Consider the following 24,605-nt stretch of genomic DNA (forward strand, 5'->3'; position numbering starts at 1 on the left):
ACTGTACCACTACTTCTCCTACTTGATATCGTTGAGCACCTGTCACCTTGGCACGTTACTCATTCATGGATGAAGTTAGCATCTATTTCTCTATCTTCCACTGTGCCATTACTCCTGTCACCCTTGGCCACTTCCACATCGAGACAGATAATTCATCTGACCCTGTGGACTCTGAGGTGTCTCAGTCTCCCTTTCCAACAACCCTTTTCCCAATCCCATAGTTTTTAGAGCTGTGTTTTCAAGCTGCAATATGGGTTCATTTTTGATCATAAAAATCACTGAGTTTTGATTTGATTTAATGAGTCACAACCAGGTTTTTCTTTTAAGTAACACAGAAGAGATTTTTAAATATCAGCTTATTACGCTAAGTAAGGTAAACATTGTTTTATGAAAGTTTCCTTCAGTCACACATCGTATATGTACAGACTTACAAAGTTGTTTTGAAAATTGTATTATTTACTATGTCCAGTCCAAAAAGTGTGAGAAATACTGATCAGCCAATAACTACATTGGCTGTAGTTATAACTCACCAATAACTACATTACTTCTAAAATCTTGATTTTAAACATCCCACTTGCTAGGTACTACCTTCTACCTTTAGAGTCCACTCGTTCCAGTCTCCTCTCTAAAAAGTTTTAACCTCATTCAGAGTTCCAAATCACTGACTCCACCACTTTCTACTACTCCCTGCTCCCCTGTCATATGCTCACATCTCTCCTTGTCTGGCTCAGATTCCGGGCTCTAATTTTAATCATTCCCTTAACTCCTTTGCACCTTGCTACTCTGTTTTTTTTTTTTTTTGTCAAAAACCCAAAAACTACCCCAAACTCTCCAACTACTTTGTGCTACAATCCAAGCTGCTCAGTGTCACCAGAGGAAACAGAACTGTACAGATATCACATTGAATTTCTGATCACAAATTCCAAGCAGGCTTTTAATGCTGCCCAATCCTACCACATTTCCCTAGTAATTTAACTTCCCCATTCTCCTGACAACCACTTTATACTTCATCTTCTCTAAATTGATGAGCTGGTTTATTTCATTTTTCTAATATCAAATCTACAAACAGTTGAGCCTATATACTGCACCTCCCCTTAGATCACAATAGAATCATTCCTGTTCCTACTTAAGGTTAAACCACCCCACATCCATCCTGCCAACACAAAGACTTGTATTTTAACAGTATGGTTCTGCTCTCCTACGGGTTCAGTTTTATCCTATCATTCAGATTATACCCATTAACATAAAAATATGCTGTAGTAACTTCCATTTTTTTTTAAAAAGATTTTATTTATTTGAGAGAGAGGGAGAGGGAGCACAAGCAGGGGGAGTGGCAGGCAGAGTGAGAGGGAGAAGTAGACTCCCCACTGAGCATGGAGCCCCATGTGGGGCTCCATCTCAGGACCCTGAGATCATGACCTGAGCTGGATGGAGAAACTTAACCGACTGAGCCACCCAGGGCCCCATTACTTTCCATTTTAAAAACAATAATCTCTTGATGCCAGTTTGCAACTGCCCTATTTCTGTTCCCCTATATAGCAAAACCTCAAGTGTGGTCTATATCCACTGTCTCTTTTTCCCACTTGCACTTTCACCATAGGTATCAGGCGTCTATCTCTACGCTTCTGTTGAATCCAGTTGTCTAAGTTCTCAACAAGTCCCACTTTGCCAAATCCAGAGGTCAGTTCCCTGTCCTCCTCTTATTCTATTAAGTGCGGCATTTATATCACTACCTAAGTCTTCATTATATTTTTCCCATTCCTCATTCTTTAACTTTATTCACTTCTGAGCTACCATGTTTTCTTAGTTTTCTTTCTATCTCTAACACATAGAGATCCACAAAGATCAACTGATCTTATTAAGAGTGCTACAAGACTTGGTCCCTCCTCTCTTCACTTCTCTAACTTTTCTCTATAGGTAACTTTATTTGGTTCTTAGATTTTAATCTCCATTGATATGTTATGGTTTCAATTTTGTATCTACAGCCCTGACATCTCCCTTGAGCTCCAGACTCATATATTCATGTATCTACTTGATAGAGCCACTTGGATGTCTTACAGATACCATAAACTTAACCTGCCGCAGCCAGAAGGAAAACTGGATTTTCTCCCATGCCCATTAGACTGGCTTCTTCTCTACTCTTCCCCATCTTAATTTAAAGGACTACCATTCATTTGATAGTCACGCCAAATGTCTAGACACCATCCTTTCCCCCTTCATTTGAGTGTAGTTGATACAGAATGTTACCTTAGTTTCAGGTGTACAACATAGTGATTCGACAAGTTTATACATGATGCTGTGCTCGCCACAGGTGTAGCTGCCATCTGTCCCATTACATGGCTATTACAATATCACTGACTGTATTCTTTATCCTGTTCCTTTTATTCTTGTGACATATTCATTCCATCTACCTATCCCCTTCCCCTCTGACAACCATCGGTTTGTTCTCTGTATTTGTAAGTCTGATTGATCTTTTTGTTTATTCATCTGTGGGTTGCTTTTTTTTTTTTAATTCTACTTATGAGTGGAATCATTGTATGGGTCTTTCTTAGCCTGACTTATTCAGTTAGCATAATACCCCCTAGGTCCATCCATGTTGTCTCAAATGTCACAATCTCATTCTTTTTTATGGCTATGTAATATTCTCGTGTGTGTGTGTGTGTGTGTGTGTGTGTGTGTGTGTACCACCTTTTTGCTTATCCATTCTTCTATTGATAGACACTTAGGTTGCTCCCCTGTCTTGGCTATTGTAAATAATGCTGCAATAAACATAGGGGGGCATATATCTTTTTGAATTATTGTTTTCCTTTTCTTTGGTTAAATACCCAAGAGTGTAATCATTGGATCATATGGTATTTCTGTTTTTGATCTTTTGAGGAACCTCCAAACTGCTTTCCACAGTGGCTGTACCAATTTACATTCCCAATAACAGTGCACAAGGGTTCCTTTTTCTCCACATCCTTGCCAACGGTTGTTATTTCTTGTCATTTTGATTGTAGTCACTCTAACTGGTATAAGTTGCTATCTTGTTGTGGTTTTGATTGGCATTTCCCTGATGATGAGTGATGTTGAGCATCTTTTCATGTGTCTTTTGTCTAGTCATCATCCTTAATTCCTACCTTTCTTTCACCAACCATTAGCAAATTCTGTTAGCTCTACCTCCAGAATGTGCCAAATCATTCCCTCTTCTTTATCTGCTATCATCATTTCCTACCTCTCCAACCTTATCTCTGACTATTTTCTTCCTCACTCACTATACTGCCCCTTACCCTAGCTCATTCCTGCCTCTTTCTGCAGATCTTCACAAGCTAATCCTTGGGGGAAAGCGTTCTCTGACTCTCTAATCTAAAACTGAATACCTGTCCTAATTATTTTCCATGACTGTGTCCTAATTTATTTTTCTCCTGGTACTTAGTGGAATCTGAAATTATTCCATTAGTTTGTATATTTAGTGTCTGCTTCTACAATAAAACAAAAACTCTATAAGGTCAGAGCCACATGTTCAGTTATTAGAATGTAGTTGAATGAATCAATGGGAGCTGAAAGTGTAATAGAGGTGGAAAGAGTAGTGATGGAAAAGGAATAAAGAGGTCAACATGATCAAATATGCACTTTTAAGAAATACCACTCTGGCTAGAGAGCCAGAGTTGATACCAAGACCAGGGAAGAAACTGCTAGAACAGGCTGGGTGAGTGATGATGGGAGCTTGTACTAAGATAGCGGGGGCAGAGATGGTGAGAAGAGAATGGATTCCAGAGATGCTTAGGAAGAAGATCACTTGATGTCCTATCACACTTTGATATGAAAAAATGAGGGTCCGGGAAAGGGATATTTGGAGGATGTCATCAAGATTTTGTGCTTAGGTGTTACTACTGACTTAGGGACATTGGGAGAGGCCAACATTTAGGGACAAGTCATGATTTGTTGTTAGGGCATGCTAACTTTGATTTCTCTTGACAAATTTATGAAGAGATGACAAAATGGCAACTAGATATAAAATTCTGGAGCTCTGAGAAATAATTTTGACTAATGATATAAATGTGTGAGTCATTTGTATATACATAGATGGTGATTGAGGTCATATGTATGGAAAAATGGAAATCTCTAGGTTTTTGCCTTCAGAAACTGGTTGAATATTTATGATGTCTCCTCGGATGGGAAAGACTGAAGGAGAAATGAGTTGGGGAGATGGGTGGAAGTTCGGTCGGTTAATAAACTATTATCATGCTTTACTGTCTTTCACCACACATGGTAAGTCTGTATACTACTCAATAATTCTGGTGACTGTTTCCTTAGGTTAGTACTTCATAGAGTACCATCAGTACAATTCAACAGCCTATTCTATCACCACTTCTCAAGGTAGGAGAAAAATCATCCACTCGCCAAGTATTAAACTTGAATGATCACAATGGAGTTATTCAAGATTATTTCTTGACCTGAACAACAAGAAAATGAACTTGTTTCCAAGTTAAAAAAAAAATAATAGGAATCAAGAACCAAGAACTTTTCTGAATTTAAAACTAAATCACACTAATTATTTCAAATAGTACCATGTAGGTTTCAAGAAACTTACAATTAAATGTGTTACTAAAACATCCCTTCCAATATTCATTCGACCATATAGGTAACCACATACTTTATCAACCACGCCAATACATTTCTGGGAATGAAAGGAGTTACTGATTGTTACAGGTAAACACCAGGACTGCCCAGGCATATTGGGACCTATGGTCACTCATTTTATACAGCCTAATATCTTAACAATGAAACGCCAGAGCAGTATCTGGTTTCATTTAGCTAAATCAGGTGGGAAAATATGAAGCATAAAATGAAAGTCAGGAATTCTACATCTATTTGATGCTCTTGTTCTTCTTTGTTTTTCATCTGGTTGATTTAAATACATAATAACTGATTAAGTTTAGAAAATTCAATTTGTTTACATACCTGTGAATTAAATTTGTGGTACAAATCCAGATAAGATTCTCATTTCATTATATCAACCTAGGTCACATATTAGTGCTTTAAAAACTGAAAGGGGGTGCTACAGACATATCACTTATACATTAAAAGAAAAATTAAACTGATTTCAAAAGCCAAAACTGTAAAATTATAAAGATTAAAAACACCAATTCCAACATTTGTTGTAGTCAGTACATAAAATGCATGTATTAATAGGTTTGTTAAATATATGCATGCAAAGGAAATACGGTTTACATACAGAATAAAACTATCATGCCTAAGTTAAAACAAGCTGAATACCACATCTTGAGAAACCAAAGGAAAAAGGTTCCCCATAATGTAAATATATACTTGGGGATGTTTATTTTATCATTTCAGTTTCATTTTCAAAATACGCTGTATTTTCTGTGTAACCCATTTTTCATCTGCCCAATTACTAGCAATCTTTTTTCTACTATCAAAAATGATCATTTGTTTCTTTATTGTCGTAGATAAAACATCCTTTCATTGTTTCAGCTCACAAGCTGTGCAGATCCTACCCACTGTTCTTGCCTCCAGCACTTCACATTATTGGTGTATTATTTCATGCATGCCCTACTCTTTTATCAATTGCTTTTGAAGTAATGTTAATAGACTAGAAAATTGAGACATTTATGAAGTATAGGTAGTGTTTATGAAAAAATCCATAAAATATGACACAGGCAAGACAAGATAAAAGCAGCATTTTAATAGATTATGGCAAAGAGATCCTGTCAGAGTTGACAACTGACTCCTTCGAGATCACTAATTTTTATGGGATTAATTCTGTGGTATAAAAAATGAAGTTAAATGTCCTAATTAATCTGTAAATAGCACACCCACAATTAAACCTTGTGGCCCCTTCTTGGATTGGGGCTGCAATGATTTTTGAAAAGTAATTATCTCATATTCATAATGAAGAAGGTTTTTCTTTTTTCTTTTTTTTTTTCTCATGGCCTTTCAGCTAAAAATCCACCTGGATGCAAACTGGAATAGCAGCCTCCTTCTGAAACACAAATCAGTTCACAGCTTGGTGTGCAGCCACAGCCACTAGACTTGTGAGCCAAATATTTATCCATGGTTTATGTATTAAGAAACTAAAAATTGGGGGGATGGTACAGGAGTGAGGTGGTGGAGGAAAATCTAGAGTTTCTCCATATTTGAGTAACTCTTCTTTGTTCCACAATTTATAGGACCCAGAAAGGTATAGAGTTCCTTTCTCTTATGGTGGGGATAACATGGCGAACCCCTGTCTCTTATAGGAGTTAGAAAGTGCATTATGTAGAAGGTAGAAAATAAAGCGATTGTCTGGTTTTTCCCGATGCTGTGGCGGGATACTCAAGAAATGTTGGTTCCATTCCCCTTCCTACTTTCCACCTTTAATACTTCAGTTTTAGAGTACTTTCTGTAGATATATGATGTTATCTGTACATAATCAAATGGAAATAATACAATTTATTAAATATAAAATATTTTAGAATATTTTTGTGAGAGTTAATGTTAATACTAGCCTTTACGATTCACATTCATTATTTCATTCATCCAGACAACAGCTCCAAGACAAGGCTTATTGCTACTACCCTGTTAAAAATAAGGAAACTGAGGCTTAGAGATGTTAAAGGAATTATGCTAATCATATCTACGTAACAGGTGATAGAACAGATTCTTGAAGCCAGATCGCCTGAGTTAAAGTGCTATGCTTTTTTTTTTTATTATAAGTAAACTGTGAGGTTGTATGTTTACAAAGAAATACTCTGTTGATATAGTAAAATATTCTGTTTGTAAAGAAAAACATTATTCAAATTCATGAGCTCTCAAGTTGAAAATGGTTAAACGACTACTTATTTTTCATTTGGATATTCTGCTTCTTGGAGGAATGGGGAATATAGTTGTCTTTTTTAAAGGACAGTTATTTTCTTCCTTGAGTCCCATGAGAAAGTAGGATTGTGAAAGTTAATTTTTTTTAATTTTTAAAATTTTTCTTAATTTTTTAAATCTTTTATAGCCTATGGCCCTGGGCAATAGGTAAGTTATGGTTATAGTCCAGAAGATAATATGGCAGCAAAATCGTATACTACTACCGTATTTGAGAGGAAGATCTTTTAAATTGCCGTTACTTGGCAAAATAGTACCGATACTAAGAAAACCAATATTGATGTTCTCAAGATATAACAATGTAGCTTTCTTTTTTGTTTTTTAAAGATTTATTTATTTGTTTTTAGAGAGAGAGAGCAAGCGAGAGTAGGGGGAGAGGCAGAAGGAGAGGGAGAGAAGCAGACTCCTCATTAAGCTCAGAGCCCAACGTGGGACCTGATCCCACAACCCTGAGATCATGACCTGACCAAAATCAAGAGTCAGAGGCTTACCTAACTGAGCCACCCAGATGCCCTGACAATGTAGTTTTCTGACTGTTCATAGTCTTACTATAAATGCCTTAAATATTTTGGCTGATCAGTTGCTGTGGTTAACATGATTAACTGACTTATTTATTTGATGCTTAACTGACGGAATGTATTTTGCACTGGAGGAATCTACAGCCTGGCTGAAACCTTTCACATTTCACATGAGTAAATGGAGAATCAAGAGACACTAAGTGATTTGTTCAAGATCATATACGAATTATCTTGCAGATTCCCGATTAGAACTCACTACTTCTGATTCTAAGTCTGAGGTTATTCAGTCAAAACCTTGGGTACATACAATCTAAGATTTTCGCACATCTTCTGATGGAACATTCTTCAACAGGTAAAACATTTAAGAACAGATAGGCCCAGTATTATAAACATGATCGCAAAGAGAAGTCCTAAACTGACAGAAAGAGAAAATAATAAATGGCACCTTTCTCATCTCTAAACTCTCTAATACCAAGAAAACACCTTAAAGCCCTTGCCTTGGGTAAAAAATATTTGAAATGCCAAATCCAGTTATCAATTCATCTCTATGTGTGTCGGGAAGGATTACTATAGTTAAGTATATTCTAAGCCTGTTTATACCCAGCATTACTTCTAAAGTTCCAATAAGAGTGCCTATTTTTATTTTTATTTTTGAAGTGACACTAACTTGAGAAGAAAGAAAAAAGGGAGTAAGTTTAAGCTATTCTTCAAAGTTCATCACCATGAAGCTATTGTGATGGTTTAAAAAAAGAGGAAGCAGGCTGCAGCCCAATTAGATGGTCTCGCTCTCACATTCTCTGAACACAAATAGCAAACGAGGATGTACTCACACAGTTTGATAAGCAGATTTGAAATTCTGCTTATTTATACAGTGACTATGTCCTAGAATTGAAAATAGAGACCACTAGTTAGAGGAACACTTTCAATATTACTGTTTCCACATCTTCATGTAAGAGTGAATGGGGAAGTTTCCTTGTAGGGTGTGGTGCATGCAACGAGGGATTTTTACATGGCCAACCTGTGCGCTCAGGAATGCTGGGGTGGGGAGCAAGGCTTTCACTGAGTACTTAATCATACTTGTTGAATACATAAACTTGGGGACCTCTGAGTCAGGCTGTATGCTGTTGATTCGACTATCTGTGGTGGGTGCTTCATTGTAAATATCTTTAAAGGGTATGCATGACTCTTTTCTAGGGTATGTAATAATGATCAGTGACTGACATTCCTTACATTCACAAAGTGGTCAATATTATTGAATAGAAAACGACGACCATGGTCTTAAAGACTGTAGAACGATTTTTCATGACTTTAGACTGTAACACACTCAGCAACAACAAAACTAATTTTCCAAACCACTGTTGTTTCCAGTTCCTGATTACTCCCGTGATTCAAACCACTTTGGCTCTGAGTTTTAGATTACTCCCCTTTACATTCAATTACCACATCAGAAGGCGTATCATCCGCTTGAGAGCTACCATCTCTCTACTTGCCGCAGAACCACCTATGTTAGAGTTTGAGGAATTTTGAGGCAGGCATGGAGAAAATTATAGATTCTCGGATACTGTGCTTAGATGCATTTAAAAAACCTACTCAAGATCTCACATCAACAGAATTCTATACCTATTTCTAAGAAAGATTCATTACATTTTATTTTTCAAGAATACACACATAAAAATAACATTAAAATAGAAATAGAAAATTAGCATGATGGAAAAGAAACACACATTAGTCAGACCTCAAGGGTCAACATGGTAAATCAAGTTTCATAATTTTTTAAATGGTTACTCTGTTATTCTTGTGTTAGGTAATGGTACTGTTGGAACAGCAAGCCCTTAACATCTGTGCACTTTGGATCACCTTAAGCCAGCTGGTTCCTCTCAAAAGTGCTCATCTTTTGTTCTTACTATGTCTTGACCTGGGCCTCTAGCCTTAAGACAGCTATGTGCTTTCTGCAGCCAGGATATCCTCTTCAAGACTGTCAGGCAATTTCAAATGATTGATGTGCTAGTCTGGTGCTCTGGTATTTTTCCCTTAGTAAGTCTCCGGTAAATCTACAGCTCATTCTGTAAGAATGCTAATTAGATCTCCTCTTATTTAACCTCATGCACATTTTTCTTATTTTCCTGTATTTTTGGAGGTGAGCTTAAAGTTTATAACGCGGTGTGTTTCTAAAATTTTTTTTTTACAATATTACATATAAATAAAACACATTTCCCACCAAGGGAAGCAATTCAAGCAGTGAACTCAGTTGACTCTCTTCTTTCCAGAACTGTGCCATGCATCCAATATGCCAACCTGAAGCATAATTCCTAGGCCTACTCTAAAAATTAGTAGTCATTTACCCACTTTTATTCCCCTTTTCCTACTACTCCTTACTATACTAACTCTTATCTGAATGCTGCTCTACTCCTTCCCTCATGATCAGAGGCAACCAGTATAGGAGGTCCTGGACTCATATCTCTGAAACCCATTTTACGTTCTACTCCAAAGGATCACTGATGGAAACTCACAGCTCACATAGGCCACGCCCCTAACTCAGACACAGTCTTCTATCAGTCAAAGCCCAAGCAAGGAAGAATATAGCTGGAAGATTAGAAAAGCATATCAATTTAAAATTTACCTGTATGCAAGACAGTATTCTTATTCTTAGAAAAAATTATACCCTGAAGGATGTAAAAGGTCATGCAACTAACTTTTAAAAGGCTCAGAACAACACGTGTGTGCACAAACCTACACACATATATAAATACACACATAATAAATATGTTTTGTATATGTACACATATACATAAACAAATAGAGGGAGAAAGAGCAAGTGAGCATACTCATTTGATTAAGGAAATGGGGCAAAATGTCAACAACAGGTGGAATGTGGGTAGAAGATATAGGAGTATTCCATGACCATTCTTATTCTTGTCATTTTCTGTAAGTTTGAAATAATTGCAAAATAAAGCCATAAAGAAACAAAAATTGTGCTTTAGAATGTTAATAGCTTCTACCATATTAAGGTATGGTCAGCTATGGTTAAAGGGTAGGGAAAGTCTGAGAAAGGCAGGAGAATGTGTGTAGTAGGCAGAAATCTCTTAATTTAAGTGCCTGGTGGTCAGAGAGAGAAGGAAAATACTTGGATAATCCATAATTGGAAAGGCGATTCCTGTATAGATGAGAATATATACAGAAGCCCAGAGTTCTTTATTTTTTTACATACCACAAACATTTAGGAGTTGAAATATTTGTATTTTATGAAGACATAAAAAACGACTTTGTCTATCAATGTCTATGTTATTTGTACTTCCTATACACTAAATGTAATAAATGCAACTTGAATGTAACAATAAGAGGATCGATACTATGGACAGAGTTAATATGTGCTTATCTGAAGCTTAGCAGATAAAGAGATACTGCCAAAATAAACAAGCCAAAAGTGAGAACGGACATTCGAAGTACATTACTGTGTTACTGGAACATCTGGTACTAACACTGTCAAGTTTACATATGTTCTCAAATACTTATTTATGTAACAATCAAATGCTGAGCATTCCAGCTGCACTTGTAAACTTTTTATGAACTGAAGTCATATGCACAAGCTCAGCTAAATATACTTGACAGAGGGAGGAGCGTGAGGAAACTGTTAACTCTCAGAACTGAAGTCTGATTGCAGTGAGGCCTTTGGCAGTGTTAAGGACCAGTGTTTGGTAGGAGAGCTGAGCTGCTTGGCTCACGTGAGATTCACTTCATCCCAGCAGGTAGACTCACAGATATTTAGTCAATGTTCAAAATCATGATTTGACAGCTAACTTTTCTGGATATAACTTACTCAGGGGGGGAAATTGTATACAGATTTAAATAAAAGTCATTAAGAAAAAAGAGTATTAGATTCTAAGGTGGAAAAATATCTTCCTCAACACATTCTGGAGTCAGACACACAGTCTGACTGTAGCAACGCATAAATTAGAAAAGATACCATAAAAAGAGAAGGCACTTTTGCATGATGATTGTCTAATACTACTCCTAATGAAAATTAGTTGTGTGAAACTTGCCTCCTTCGAGACAGAATAAACAGTAACTACCTTAAACCCCTTTGAAAGGGTAAAAAAGCAAGAACAAGGGAAACAAGTATTTCTATGCCTTGTTTTCCTCTTCTACAAATAAAAGGAAGAAGATAGACATGAATTTCCCCAAAGCTTGCCTAATCATTGCTTTGATCCAATTTCTAGAGTAGGCAATACTGCAGAAACTTACCAAGTTCTTTATTTTATGAACAGAAGATCTTAAAGTGATTTCTGTCCGGTTGAGGTTAAAAGCATATATTTTTTGGGGGGGTGGAATTAAGAATCACCTCCACCCTCAATCTACTGGCAGGATTCTGAAAATCTCCTTTAGAAGTAACCAGATGTTTCAGTGTGATTCCTTGATGTGGAGGCGTGAAGATCTGCAATCTATGTGTTCCTTTTACCGGAACTTTACTTATGCCAGAACTTGAAATCACAGATCTTGGGCCAGGAAAAATACCATTCATCCCCTTACCACGTGTAACCTTAGGAACCCTAGAAATATATTTAATTTCCTGGGGAACTTCTAAAAATCTCAAACCCAGGCTCCATCTCAAACCAATTAAATCAAAGTGAAACTCGGGCATCAGCCCCACTTGATTGTGCAGCCAAGGCTGAGAAGGAGGATGGGCTTAGAATGAGGATAGGCATTCTTTAGGGGTCATGCGATTAGTTTCATAAAAAGGGAATTATTTTTTGCAAAATAACTTGGAAGCAGTAGGCACTCCCCTGTTCTCTTTTAATTAGGTCTGAAAATACAGGAGTTATAAACACAAGGGCTCTGACTCCTCAAACTCCACCTCTTCTCACATCTTGAAAACAACTTAAGGGCCGATAAGGGACTGCCTGAGGATAGGTGGTGTAGCCTTCCAAGCTCTACCGCTTCCTTCATTTTAGCTAAAGAAGGGTTGAATACGGACAGTGGATTGTTTTTTCATTTTTGACAAGTTATGAAAAAAGTAGCAAATTTTGCCTATAAAATGACATTGTGCAGTCATGAATTGTGAAGGAGAGAGTGGGATTTAAGTGGGAGCTTAAATTATGAGGACAGAACATACTAACCTTTGAAAAATGCCTTTCAGAGTTATTTGCAACAATGAGGCATATATACGTATACATATAAATTTCAGACCAAGAGAATAACTTGGAATTTAGCTGTAAGAAGAGTGACTGTAAATCCTGCTCTGCCTTAATAGTTCCCGCTTATACCCATTGTCTCTGTGTATTACTAATAGTACCTTCTTTGACTCAAAGTGTCCTTTTTGAATTGTAAATTACGCTATGAGGGATTAGTTTACATTGAGCAGAGAACTCCGTTTAAAGGTAGAGACAAGATACATGAATTATACATTGATAATACACAATGAATATTAGTTATTGTAAGATTACTGTCATTATTAATTCACAAACAACAGGTTTTAAAGGCTGTTCTACCCATATAAAAAGAAAACAAAAATGCACACCACCAGATTTCAACCAGATCTCTACAACTGAAGATTGGTTTTCTCTATGTTCCCACAAGTGGTAATGCAGTGTCATCTTTGAAAATAGATGGAGGTTTTCTTACTCCCTTTTCTATAAAAAAATATTATTCAAGGTAATTAAAAAAGGATTTTTATCTTCAAAATATCAGAGGGATTTGTATAATGTAAAGATAGTTTTTAATCATTACTAAGTAGATGGCCTTACTTCTGATTATTATCTAAGCTTAGCAATTTATGTTCAATGGTTTGGGACAAGAAAACAAAAAAAAAATTAATTAAAAGTAAAAAAGACAGGAATGGCATTTAGATCTGCTTTAAGCACTATCTAAAATGTTCTCTTGTTTTGACTTACTCCAGAAGGAAAACTTGAAACAATGAGTAAATGAGTATAAGTTACAAAGAGGCATATTTTAGCTCAACATAAGGATTTTTAAAATAGAGTTGTCCAACAGAATGGATTGTTTCAGGAAATGATGAGCTCCTTTGCTGAAGATATCCAAACTGAGACCGGATGAGCATATGCCAAGGATGCTGCAGGAAGCATTTCTGCACTGTGTGGGAGGTTAGCCAACAGAAGATGACGTCTTAGGTTCCTTCCAGTGCTAAATTCTATCATCTTATGACTATTCCAAACACGAATAACTATCTTAATGATACAAACTCTGAGGCCTGGTTAAGAAAATGAAAAAGAAGAAAAACACACAAACAAACAAACTTTACTCGGGTTCCAGGGAAAACCAGCTATGTGAAGAAGCTTCTTTTTAAATGCTGAGATAAGGAAGTTGCCACATTCTAAAAGTCTATGTTTTATGATACATGCAATTATTTTATAAAATTTAAGGCAAACAATAAAGCATGCATTTTCAAAAGATAAATGAACTGAAGAATAAAAAATGATTTGTTGAATTACCAAATTTTACAAAACAGGAGGATAAGAAGCTAGGCAGAAAGCCACTGAAGGACTAAGCAAGGTTTTCCACAGTCGCACAGTCCCATGAAGAAAAAAAAATAGAGTTCAGAAACTTCTAAGGGGGAGAGATCTTAATTAAAAACCCCAGGATCTCCAGGCATCTGGATGGCTCAGTCGGTTAAGTATCCAACTCTTGATTTTGGCTCAGGTCATGAACTCAGGATCATGATCTCTGGTCATGAGACTGAGCCCTGCCTCCTGCTCCACACTCAGAGTGGAGTCTGCTCGAGCCTCTCCCTTCCCCTCTGCCCCTCCCCCTGCACACAGGCATGTGCGCACTCTCTCTCTCTCTCAAATAAAATAAATAAATAAATAAAGTCTTTTTTTTTTTTTTGAAGATTTTATTTATTTATTTGACAGAGCGAGAGGCAGCAAGAGAGGGAACACAAGCAGGGGGAGTGGGAGAGGGAGAAGCAGGCTTCCCGCTGAGCAGGGAGCCCCGTGCGGGGCTTGATCCCAGAACGCCGGGATCATGACCTGAGCTGAAGGCAGATGCTTAAGGACTGAGCCACCCAGGCACCAAAATAAATAAAGTCTTAAAAAAAACAAAAACAAAACAAAATAACCCAGGATCTCAATAAGAAATCCAGATGTTCACAGTAGCAAAGCAGAGATAAAGAAGAGGTAGATTGAGCAATTACCAATTGAATCCCAGCATTAGAGTTATCTGTCAACATGCTATTGTCCAGCCAAATCCACAGAGAAAGAGGACATTATCCAGAGTCACTACAGTTTAGCAAACATAGTATTTGGCATTAATAACACACACACAAAACACAAAACAGGACGGGAAGAAAAAACCAGATCAATAGATGAGACATTTATTGGAATTATCGGTTTGGAAAAAAAGCTATGATTAATAGGTTTGAAAAGAAAAAACGACATGAAGAATTTATAGATTCTAGAATGGCAGAATTTATTTAGAAAAATCAAATAGAATTTCTAGGGCTAATAAAATGTAATAACTGGAATTAAGAATAAGATTTATGGGTTAAACAGAATATTGGAAGCTGAAGAGAGGAAAAGTGATCTGGAAGAAATACCAGAAAGTATTTGGGTTGAAATGTGGGTAATAAAAGGCATGAAAATACTAAAAAGTTTGTAGCTACAATATGAGAATGGTAAAAAAGTATATTTAATTGGTGTCCCAGACTGGGGAGTAAAAAAATAATAAGGCAAGAAACAACTGAAGTAATAAGGGCAAAGAATTTCCAAAGTGAAAGACATCAAGGCAAAGAAAGACACATCATAGTAAAACTGCTAAAAACTATAGACAAAGAAAAATACAAAACAAAACCTTGAGAATAGCCAAACGGAAAAAAACATACCTTACTTTCAAAGGTGCAGAAATAAGAATGGTAGTCGACTTGTCAATGGAAATAACAAAAGACAGATAATGGAATGACATTTTCAAGTTGCTGAAAGACAACTGTCTTCCTGGATTTTATACCCACCAAAAATACTCTTCAAAAGTGAATGTAAAATAAAGACATTAGCGGACAGACAAAAAGCAAGTGAAATTATCACCAGCATATCCTCACTAAAATGCATATAAAGGTTAGTTCTGCTGGCAAATGGAAAATGATTCCAAATGGAAGCATAGAAATTCAAAAGAAAGAGTAAAACTGTGCATAAATATAAATGCATACTGACTGTACAAAGCAGTAATTACAATGCCTTCTGGGGAATAAAAACAAATGCAGTAGCACGATGACAGATAACAACACAAAGGATGGTGACACACGAACACAAAATATTCTAAGTTCCTCGTGTTGGTCAAGAAGTTTTAAATGTATGGAATTATATGAGTTTGTAATAAGTCCAGACCAGAGAGTGTATTCTTTAGGATATGTACTCAGCATAGTAAAAGAATGTGTAATTAACAAACCAAAAAGGGGGGGGGTGTAAAATAATGAAGGAAGTCTTCTTAACCTTAAATAATGTAAAAAAGGAACAAGAGGAACATGAAATAAGTGAAAAGAGCAAAAAACAGATCATTATAGACATGAATACATGAGTAATTACTTAAAAAAGGTTGCTCTAGTTATAAGCAAATGTTTTCAAACTAGATTAAAAAATACAATCAGATGCTATTTATAATTGATTTTCTTTAAATATAAAGATAGAGAAAGGCTGGAAGTAAAAGGATGGAATAATATATACCACTGTAACTCTAACTAGAAAAACTGGTGCCGTTATTCTACTTTTAAAATGAATATATGATAAAAGGTAATCCATCAGAAAGATAAAACAATTCTAAATGTGCTTTCACATACCTTCAAACATCTAAAGCAAAAATTGACAAAACTTAAAGGAGAAGACAGATCCATACAACCACCTCTCTCAATTATTGGTAAAGAAAAAGAAAGGAAAAAAAATCAGCAAAGATATAGAAGATCTAAAGAATACTTTTAAAAAACCTCCCTTAATCCACATATATACAACACTGCACCCAACAATAACAGAATACACATTCTTTATAAAGGCATATGGATCATATATCAAAATTGGTCATGTGGGCCATTGAGCAAGTCTCAACAAATTGCAAGACACTAAATCATTTAGAGTACATTCTTTGACCACTTAATTAAGCTAGAAATCAAAAACCAAAAAATAACAAATATCTTTGTTTCACATCCTAAACTAAGACTACAACAAATAAGAACCACCAGCAGTTTTCCACTGCAGAAACTGATCCAGGAATCATTTTTAAACATTAAAATTGTGCTGTAAAATAAATTTACATTTATTTTCAGTTAATTACCAAAAAATCCACATAGCATATCTTTTGGTTAACTTTTTACAGATGAAATAATATATAAAATTGCTTTTCTTAATTGTGTTTGCCTACACATCAGGTTCCCCTCTTAAAGATGTCACTCTATATATCTGGGATCACTAATATGGTAAAGGTTATAGTTGAGTTGAAAACTTTGTTATTAAAAAAGAGCCAATGGGTCAACTTATTTCACATTAGTCAATTGCCACAAAAATAAGAAAACCTTAAGCATGTCACTAACCTTGACAGACTGGCCATATGGTCAATTGCTAGCAGGTGCCCAATAAGAAGTACTCTGAACATGTAGGATTTCTTTGGGATGAGAGAGACCATCACCAATCTTTATGTCCTTATGATGGGCAAGGCAATCTATTGAGAAAAGTATTTCTTCTGGCAACATAGTTTCTACACATACTCTGAAAAGTAAACCAAATTTGTTGAGTTCGTTGCCTCTTTCTGTTTGTATTAGTTATTCTTGAACTTTAGTTCTTAGTTATCTATTCGTATTTACAGGCAAAGATCTTGATTACTGAATATTGTTACCTGGAGTGTATTTCAAGTGACAGTGTTCACCTGGCTCTGACAGCAAAGATGATGACATGGTGCTGGCCAACTGCCAGGCTGCTTGTGTATACAGCATGCCTTTTGGGTGGACACATTTCCTTATTTTGGGGGGCCCATGAATCAGAGGAGATGCTATCTCATTAAAATCTTTGGGACTCTCCCATATCATATTTAGAATTCCAAATTTGTGTCTTTATCCTGTACCAAGTAGAGTCAGATACTTTGAAAGCAGGGTGCTGGTACGGTTGTTCTACCAGCCTGAAATTAACTGGCCAACCAGACATAGCCTATTCTTCTCAGTTCCTTATAGCCTTTAATCTTGGGCTTATTTAAGGTTCCTTTTGTTTTGGAAGATCTTTTCCATCTCTATGGAGCTGTAGGTTCAGCTTTGTTGGGATATGCCATCAGTCTTATCCTATTTGCTTAATACCTCCCAGAAATTTGCACTTCGGATAGCACCCTTCCCTGCTTTCTGTAGTTGCTATGGGTTTATTATTGTTTTACATTTCTTCTGTCAGTTCAATAGAATTCTGGTAGTGAGGAAAGACAAAAGCTGTCAAAATGTTCAGTTACCTCTCTTGAACCAGTATATAAATTTCTATGTCAACTCAGTTGGATTATATGAGCAATTAAACAAAAGTAATCTGAAAACACTTCCTAGTTTACTGAAATGGGAGCCATCTGTCTTAATTCCAACTCCCCATTAATGTCTTAGTAGATTCATTCAGAATCTGCTTTTCCAACCTTGTTTCAGTATAAGAAGTGCACCATCCCATTCCCCAACTCCCTCTTTTGTATATCCAATCTTTCTTCTGTGGGTTCTTCTTTTCTCCTAAAACAGATGATAAATCTTCCCTATCACAAAAATATCTCCTCAGTTTTACCTCCCTCCTATCCTTCACAGCCCTCTCATTAATTCCTAAGCCCTACAGTGATGAACATTGCCAATGCCAAACACTCACTCTTGAGGAAGGCTTCCTTGGAGCTCCATGATCCTATCTCTTTAGGCTTATCTGAAGGTAGTAGGATAGTGGGGATTCTCTCACTGGGGAGTGGAAAGAGCTCTAATTGTGTTTGTCTGAAGATAGTGGGATAGTGGGGATACTCTCACTGGAGGGTGGACAGTGCACTAATGCCAAAGACAGAGAAGAATCATGAAAATTCATCAGAAATGGGGAAAGGATGGAAAACAATGCTGAAAGCCTTCATAAGTCAAAGCCTATGTTCTTTCTTTTCTTAGTCTTCATGTGCAGCATTGAACTCTCTCCGAGGGTACCTTCCCTAGAATTCCATGGTACCACTTGCACTTGGTCTTCTTCCTACCTTTTTGGCAATTCCTTCCTAGTATGAAGGGAGTCATATAATGGGGGAGGTTTCTACAGTATAGAGCGTAATCTGTAAAAGTGCCAAAGATTAAAAAAAAAAATTCCTCGAAATTCATTACAACTTGGAAGGAAAAGATGTAAAACAGGACAAATAGGAAAACAGACTGGAAGTAAGATAAAGTAAAAGGTGGACCTAGCCAGTCAGTTGGGGAAGCAAGCAGAAGTAACCCTAGGTTTCAGACCCACTGAGGTCTGTGTAAGAAGTTGTAACCTTAGTGTTGCCTATAGAGTGGAATGGCTGGCAGATGTCAGGTGCGTGAACCCTTAACTGTAAAGCACTACAAGAGCATTTCTTCTCTCATCTGCCTAATGATAAAAGAGCTTCTCATATTCTGGGTCACAGTTCACTGGTTCTGGGGGCAAATGGTAGCCTGCCTATGGCTGAATGCTGCTCACTGTGCCACCTGAAATAGGCCCAGAGCAAAGCAGATGTTCCTAGAGAAAGTACCACTTTCCCTAGTTAATGCTACAGTACTCTGATCATTCCTTTATCTCATGCCTACTATGTATTAGAACATTTTCTCAGTGGTAAATCATTTTCTGCTTATTAACTTGTGATGGGCTTTGGGTTGTTTTTTAAAATTATATTATCTAATTCTTAAAGAGTTAGATTCTCTAAACCGCTCAAGAAAAATCTTTTTGCTTTCTTTCTTTTAAACAATGTATCTCCCTAGTATAGTGTTTTGCATAAAAATTAAATCAATATCAATTTCTAGAAAACTTCCTATAACATCAACTTTTCATTTAAACTACTTTAAGCATTTTCTATTATACAATCAAACTCATTTTCTTTTTCTTCCTTTATTTAATTTACAGATTAAGCGTTTCAAAATAATTGCAAAAGATAATTAAATATTAGTAAATTTCCTCAGTTAGTCTTATGCAGGCAAAACAAGAAGGAAACATCTGGTCTTCAGTTATTTAAAATTATGTCTTAAACCATTTATTTGAAGGATAAGGAAAATAGGCCAAATTAGACCATTTGAAAATGAACATAGATTGGAAGTAGAGAGATGAGATGAGAGAGTAAGAGGAAGGGTGTACTAGCTCCACAACGATTCCTTCTTGACCTCACTGCCAATACCACTCTCTTGTATTAATTTTCCTCTGCTTATACTCCAGAATCCCTTTACTTCTCAAGCCTTACCATGAATGCATGTCTCTGTGTGCTGATTACTGACAATAGTTGTTAAAGAATAGTAAGAATAGCTGCATAAGATAGGGATATAAAAGAAATGTGCGATAACAATCCATGTTAGGAAATATGAAAGACATATCATTTGGAAAACAACACAACCACTCTACCAATGGCAGAGAACATGATAAAAAGCAGGCTTCAGAGCCAGGGATTGCTATATAGCAAAGCATGAACCTGGAATGAGGATTTAAACAGATAACCAGGAAGGTGCCTGGTATCAGGCATTCAGGCAACTTTCTCTTCACATGACAGTAATAGTTACCTACCTTACAGGCAGGAAGAGTTTGAATGCAGTCACATATGCTGAGTTAACAGCTCAGAAATTTTTCATGCTTTTCAGGTAGATGGACCAAAATGATACCTTTTCAATTCCATTCTCCTAGATTTAATGGTAGCTGCAGAAGAAAAGATAGAGTCATAAGTTTAGGACAATTATAATTAAATTAAAATTCTTCTGCTAAGAAAATTATTAGTGACATCTTGAGTCAACTTCATACAAAATATATGCCATATATGTTGTGTATATTTCTGATCATGGATTAGTGTGATTGTAGCATTTGGTGATGAAATAATGTAGAGGTTGGCAAACTTCTCCCGTAAAGGACTAGACAGTAAATATTTCAAAGCTTTGCAGGACAAGAGGCAAAAATTAAGACATTATATAGAACATAACAAATTATAGAAAATCTAACAAAATGTAGGCAACAAATTGCTTGATTAACAAAATTTGAAATACATTAATAATTGAAACATTAAAAAATATATATCTACTAATGAGAAGAATGGAGTTCTCTCTCTCTTTTTATGATAATATTTCACTTAACAAGGGTTCAAATTTACTCTTCCTGATATCAAAATGGTTGCAAAAGGTCATTTGTTTTTTTTAAAGATTTATTTATTTATTTGAGAGACAGAGAGAAAGAGAGAGAGCAAAGGGGAGGACAGGGGCAGAGGGAGAGGGAGAGAGAATCTTAAGCATGTTCCACTCCCACTGCAGAGTCTGACGTGGGGTTCTGTCTTACGACCCATGAGATCATGACCTGAGCCAAAACCAAGAGTTGGATGCTTAACTGACTAAGTCACCCAGGTGCCCCACAAAAGGTCATTTGTAAAAATCATTTTTAGCTTGTGGGTGGTATCAAAACAGCAGGAAGCTGGCTTTGGTCTAAAAGCTTTAATTTATTGACTTTGGCAGTATTGAGCTTTAAAGCTATCATGATTTGGCCTTTTATAAAAATTGAAGTGTGACTTTAAACTTTTTTTTTTTTTTTAAAGATTTTATTTATTTATTTAACAGACATAGAGACAGCCAGTGAGAGAGGGAACACAGCAGGGGGAGTGGGAGAGGAAGAAGCAGGCTCATAGTGGAGGAGCCTGATGTGGGGCTCGATCCCATAACGCCAGGATCGCGCCCTGAGCTGAAGGCAGACGCTTAACCACTATGCCACCCAGGTGCCCCGATGACTTTAAACTTTTTGTTTTAGAAAATCAATTGACTCCAATTTGCCAAATTTTTCCTTGTAGAATTTATATTAATAAGAGTAAATGAATGAATTCACATTTTTAGATGTTACATTGTGGAAAAAATACTGGTTTTTATTTTAACATACTTTTTTTTTTTTACAAAAGATTTTATTTATTTATTTATTTAAGAGAGAGAACGCATGCACTTATTTATTTATTTAAGAGAGAGAGAATCTCAAACAGACTCGCACTGAGCGAGGAGCCCATGTGGGGCTCAATCTCACTATCCCGAGATCATGGCCTAAACCAAAAATCAAGAGTTGGATGCCTAACGGACTGAGCCACCCAGGCGCCCCTATTTTAGCATACTTTTAATGAGTAATGTCAATGATTTTAATACCTCATCCCTTAGCAAACAAGAGCCAGAATAAGGAAAGAAACCATTACCACATTTCTTTTAAAGCAAGTCAAGCTTTATTTTGAGCTCTGAAATTGCTTGTAATGCCCTCTACACTAGATCTGAGATTTGAACACTTTGCAGTTAGATCCGCCTTAGATGGTAGGTTGTAAATACTAGAAAATTAAGAGAAATACCATTCTCTTAGATTGTTAATTGTTTACATACATTGTTATCCCCACTTTCTCCAAAGCTCTAGATAATAATGAGACGAATCTTCACAGAAGCAAAAAACCAAAAGGACTTAATGTGATAAAGAAGCAAGAAACCAGAACCACATCTGATGAGATTGAACATTACTAATAAAACAGAAAAGGGAAATAATATTCTTGGGATGAACTTAATCCTGGGACGATATTTGACTTTATGGAACTCAGTTGTTAAGGAACTTGAGAGACAATACCTCTCCTTCAGGGTGTCCCAGTTAGAACTGAGAATTACAGGCAAAGGATGCCAAGAAGATAACTGAGCACCATAATCATCAATACAGCAGATAAGAGAAATAGAATTTAAAATATATTACATGCTGAATAAAAGAAAATAGCTACAAAATGAGGTAATAACTTATAAAGAGTTCTGTTTGAGGATCTTAAGCTGTTTTCTAAACTAGTATTATTTCATTCTTACACACTGGAAAATTAAGTCAAAATAACAATCAATCAACTTCTTGTGCCAGAAAACAGCCATTCTTTTCTGGTTGGACCCATTTCTTTGGGGGGGGGGCACTAAATTCTCTTATTCAACATTCATTGGTGATAGTCTTTCTTAAAGTACTAAGAAAATGAATTAAAACTATTCTAAAGTTTTATAGTTTGACATGAAAGTTAATGTTTAAAAGTGAACCAAAGATAAAAGGTTAAAGGGGAAATCCCTAAGCAAGGATTAAATATTTAGCCAAACATTTAAAAAAATCCCATTTATACAAACTTCTTGTTGCAGGAATTATGAAATATTTGACTACTGGAAAGATTTTTGAGTTTCATGCTTCATATTTTTCAAAGACTGCCTACTATTTTTCCAAGTTCAAGTATAATTCTGCCCAAGAGTAGAGATTTGGCCCAGATGAGCTCTTGCCATTCCTTTCTGTTTGGTGATCCTTTTTTAAATATGAAATTCAACAGCATTTACACCTCAGAGACAGAGGATATGAGTATAAGGCAAAGGATCTGAAGCTCCCATGTCAGAATCCTTCTCCAACTTCTCCTAGACTAGAAGTAACAAAGAGAATTTGAAACTTTCCTCACTCATATCTGTGTTTCCAATAGTGTCTGACAGCTGGAGATCTTGAATTTAAATTCATGTTATACAAAATGTGTCTACTTTAAGGATTTGGAGTTCCCAATCCAAAGTTATTCCCCGAGGAAGATGAACATGTGATAAAAGTTTCCTGAAGTTTCCTGATCCATTTGCTGGCATCACCTGGCTGGTTTGTTTGCCTAATGATAACACTTGGGATGGAGGTGCTTCTATTCCTGATGGTCTAGAGATACTGATGTTCTTGCACTACCATGCTGAGAATACTAGGTGTCCTGATAACATGCAGTTCCCCCGACAAACAGTAGTAGATAAGAGATGGGCTGAAAGGTCCACTATTATCCATAGCTTCCCAGAAGATGAAGCCTATCTGTTACTGTGGCAATCTCCTTTATCTCAAAAATTTGAATAACAATAGAAAGTTATACCTTACTTATCATATTAAAAAGATATTAATAATAGTTTGTGTAATTTTTGGCAAGTGTGTGAAAAAGTTGGAACTCTCATGCACATTTTAGTAGGCATATAAATTGGTTCAACATTTTAAACAGTAATTTAATGTTCATAGTCCGTATTTGGAATATGGAAGATAAAACAATACAGCTTTTGGAAATTTACATGGCCTTCATGATCTTGAGATAGGGAACAATTTTTCTTAAATGAGACACAAAAAGCATTAACCTTAAAAGACCCTCCCCCAAAAGTAATAAATTGTTCATCAAAGATCATCGAGTGAAAAGGGAAGCCACAGTATAGAAGATGATGGTATTGCAACACACGTATCTAATAAAGGGCTTACATCTAAAATAGTAAAACAAACAAACAAACAAAAACAACTCTTACTGATATATTAAAAAGTATGACAGATAATCCTGTAAAAGAATGTACAAGAGACTAAACAAACACTTTACAAAAGAGGATTTCCAAATGGCTAAAAAGCAAGTTATAAGTGAACTACCAAGTAAGAATTCAAGGCAATTCCACCATAAACTCACTAAGATGGAAATATTAAAAAGACTGACAATATAAAGTGTTGGTGAGGCTAATAAACTGCTGGTAGGAATGCAAATTATTTAAAGCATTTCAGAAAGCCCAGCAATTCTTTTTTTTTTTTTTTTTTAAGATTTTATTTATTTATTCGACAGAGATAGAGACAGCCAGCGAGAGAGGGAACACAAGCAGGGGGGAGCGGGAGAGGAAGAAGCAGGCTCATAGCGGAGGAGCCTGATGTGGGGCTCGATCCCATAACGCCGGGATCACGCCCTGAGCCGAAGGCAGGCGCCCAACCACTGTGCCACCCAGGCGCCCCAGAAAGCCCAGCAATTCTATTCAATGCAAATGCAAACACATTTGAACAAAAGTTCTGTAGAAGAATGTTCATAGCACAATTATTTGTAAAGCCATAAAATGCCTAAATGTCCATCCTTGAATGGATAAAGTATAGTATACCCATACAATGGAATACTCTTCAAAAAAAAAAGGTTAAAAGAAAACAAAAACCCAAGCTATCTTTATGACGGCATGGATGAATTTCATAACCATATTGATGAGAGAAACGAAATGAAAGAAGTCAGGTGCAACAGAATACACAAGAATAAGCAAAATATTTTCATTTATGTAGAGTTCAA

General features: G+C 36.2%; 1 protein-coding gene across 6 annotated transcripts in view; it reads right to left on the reverse strand.

Annotated features, from left to right (window-relative positions):
- DPH6 (diphthamine biosynthesis 6) overlaps positions 1 to 24,605 on the reverse strand; it is a 428,870-nt gene that overhangs the window by 216,491 nt on the left and 187,774 nt on the right. For 4 of the 6 annotated variants that reach the window (XM_057306211.1, XM_057306215.1, XM_057306214.1 and 1 more), the window contains exon 10: positions 20,069 to 20,197. The gene's annotated coding sequence lies outside the window, so the exon portion shown is untranslated. Of the gene's footprint in view, positions 1 to 16,896; positions 17,072 to 20,068; positions 20,198 to 24,605 lie in introns of all 6 variants that reach the window. The other 2 variants (XM_057306216.1, XM_057306212.1) reach the window with 1 other exon arrangement.

The sequence above is a fragment of the Ursus arctos genome, unplaced genomic scaffold (genome assembly GCF_023065955.2).
Source record: "Ursus arctos isolate Adak ecotype North America unplaced genomic scaffold, UrsArc2.0 scaffold_36, whole genome shotgun sequence".
NCBI classification, from domain to species: Eukaryota; Metazoa; Chordata; class Mammalia; order Carnivora; family Ursidae; genus Ursus; species Ursus arctos.